The sequence below is a fragment of the Crocuta crocuta genome, unplaced genomic scaffold, assembly GCF_008692635.1.
Source record: "Crocuta crocuta isolate KB4526 unplaced genomic scaffold, BGI_CrCroc_1.0 scaffold327, whole genome shotgun sequence".
NCBI classification, from domain to species: domain Eukaryota; kingdom Metazoa; phylum Chordata; class Mammalia; order Carnivora; family Hyaenidae; genus Crocuta; species Crocuta crocuta.
In genome coordinates, this window is record NW_027529176.1 from 1,317,960 (window position 1) to 1,320,546 (window position 2,587).

General features: G+C 56.2%; 1 protein-coding gene across 2 annotated transcripts in view; it reads right to left on the reverse strand.

The window, feature by feature from the left end:
* ZFP41 (ZFP41 zinc finger protein) overlaps window positions 1–2,587 on the reverse strand; it is an 8,153-nt gene that overhangs the window by 4,497 nt on the left and 1,069 nt on the right. The window contains exon 1 of one of the 2 annotated variants that reach the window (XM_077758252.1): window positions 1,956–2,581. The exons of the other annotated variant lie outside the window; for it this stretch is intronic. The gene's annotated coding sequence lies outside the window, so the exon portion shown is untranslated. Of the gene's footprint in view, window positions 1–1,955; window positions 2,582–2,587 lie in introns of those variants that run through there. 2 annotated transcript variants of the gene reach the window in all.

Genomic DNA, 2,587 nt, shown 5'->3' on the forward strand with positions numbered 1-2,587 from the left:
TCCCCCCCCAGAGCTGCCAGGGAACCCCCCTACCCCCAGTGCCCAGTGGCTTCCCTCGTACTTACAAGCCCTATACGTGCCTGACCTGGCCCATCCCTCGGGCCTCTCCTCACTCCCGTCCTGACCTCCAGCTTTCTTCAGGCTCAACCCTGCCCAGTGCCTCCTGCCTCAGTGTCTGGCAGATTCCAGAAACAGGCCAAGCGCAGGTTTCCGCGGGGCTGGCCCCTCACTTCATTCGGAGCTCGGCTCCAAGGGCCCTCTCTAGAGAGGCCTCCTGGACTCAGTCACTGCTCCCCACTCCCCTGCCCTAACCTGGCCCTGGACTCTCTTTAGCACTTCACCGGGGCTAACTCCTCCGAGAACCAAAGCCCGGGCAACCATCAACTTGATCTTGCTCACAGCGTCACTGTCTGCAATGGCTGATGTACCCTACCCCGTCCCTAACTCCCTGGAACAGCACCCCAACCTCACCACGAATTCAAACAGGACCCACACAGCCCAGGTGTTCACAGAAGCAGCCCCCGCATGCCTCGTCTTTTGTTTGCTGAGATCCCTCTTCTGTCTCTTTTCTGTATCATCCCTCAGCTTCCTGGACCTGCCTCTTCTCTCAGCGCTAACTGATGGGATTCCAGCAAAAAGCCTGGACAGACTTCAGCCTTTTAGCTGCTGGTGAAAGATACCCCACAAGATTAAGAATCCCTCCCCACCCCTTTTTTTTTTTAAAGAAAAAGCTCTGAACGTAGGTCTCGTTCTGATTCTCCAACATTCCTTGCAGACAGTCTTCTTAGCAAAGGTCTCTCATGGCCTGGGCCGGCTACCCCCACCTGCTAGGAGGCCAATAACCCAGACAGGCTGTCTCACCCCCGAATGGGACGCCCTACGTGATAATGCTCCAAGTGATGTGTTTTTCTTTGAAACTTCTTTTCCATCTTCCACTTTCTTACCATCAACCTTTCAGTCTGTGTGTCTATCCAACTCTGTGCATGAAAACACAGTTTTTTTTTTAATGTTTTATTTATTTTTGAGACAGAGAGAGACAGAGCATGAAGAGGGATGGGGCAGAGAGAGAGGGGGACACCGAATCCGAAGCAGGTCAGCTCAGAGCCCGACGTGGGGCTTGAACCCATGAACCGTGAGATCACGAACTGAGCCGAAGTCAGACGCTCAACCAACTGAGCCCCCCAGGCGCCCTGTAGGTTTCTTTTTTTAAGTAAGCTCCATGCCCAACGTGGGGCTTGAACTCAAGACCCAAGATGCTCTACTGACTAAGCCAGCCAGGCATCCCCAAGTGATGTGTGTTTTAAGGGACACGTAGTTCGAGCTCTCTCTAAGGTTCTCCTCTTCTCCCCCACGCAGAAGCAACGCAGAGGTGACTGTAGAAATTTCCCGTCCTGACAAGGAGTTTGAGAATCTAGTTTCTTCTAAATAAAAATGTTTAGGGGCACCTGGGCGGCTCAGTTGGTTGAGTGTCCGACCTTGGCTCAGGTCATGATCTCGCGGTTCATGAGTTGGGAGCCCTGCTTCCGGCTGGCTGCTGTCAGCGTAGAACCTGCTTCAGAATGTCTGTCTCCCTCTCTTTCTGCCCCTCCCCAGCTCGTGCTCTCTCTCTCTAAAAAATAAATAAACTTAAAGAAAAAAAAAAAAAGACCCTAAGAATTAACAATAAACAACAATGTTTAGGTACACTTGATTTGGATTCAGGCCTTTGAGGCCCCCAAGGCTTTACTGGAGGCAGCTCCTGGGAGGCTGTTCTGAGCATCAGGTGGGGGCCTGAACCGAAGGTAAGGGCAGTCCTCTGGGCAGAGGGGGGCATGCAGAAACAAGGGGGGCCCCTGCTGGAGAGGCAGGTGGACCGAGGGCAGAGGATCGCACCAGGCAAGGAGGCTGGAGTCTAGTTTCAGTGGGAAACGGAAGAAAACCAAGAACCAACATGAAGGACGCGCCCAGCGGAGCACCTGCGGGCCGGTGACGGGAGGGTCCTCTGCGCTGTCTCCTGCCAGGACTGCCACCGAGGCAGCAGCTGCCCTGAGATGTGGCTTCTGGAGGGCAAGGCCATGGCTTTTTCATCCCCGAATCTCTGGTTACCAACTAGGCCGGAGCCTGCGCCTACTGGTGCTCGGGAAACATTCGAGATAATCGTCTGCTCTGCCCGAGTCGAGATGGCAGGGGCTTAATGGCAGAGACCGCATTTACCCACTTCCCCAAGTGCACCGCACACCAGGTTATTAAATAGTGAAAAGCGGAGCCGACCTGAGGTCCTGGCCCCTCGCTGCACAGGCAGGTGGACACCGGTGACCGCGGCAGCCACACAGAGACCTCAGTCTTCCCGGACCCGAGCAGGAGTGCCTGGCCCAAGGGCTGGTGCCCGCCGCGCAGCTTTGGGGCAGCTCTTTCACCCTCTGGACGAGGCCCCTGGTGCCACGGAGCGCTGGGTAGCCCCGCAGCAGCCAGGGCCCCCGGAAACCCCGCTCACCCTGGCCCCGAACCCGCCCATCGCGCCCCGCCTTCAGAAGCCTCGGTCTCGGGGAGTCACCAGCGGGTTTGGGATCCAAGGGCAAACATGCACCCCAACATTCCGTTGGGCCCC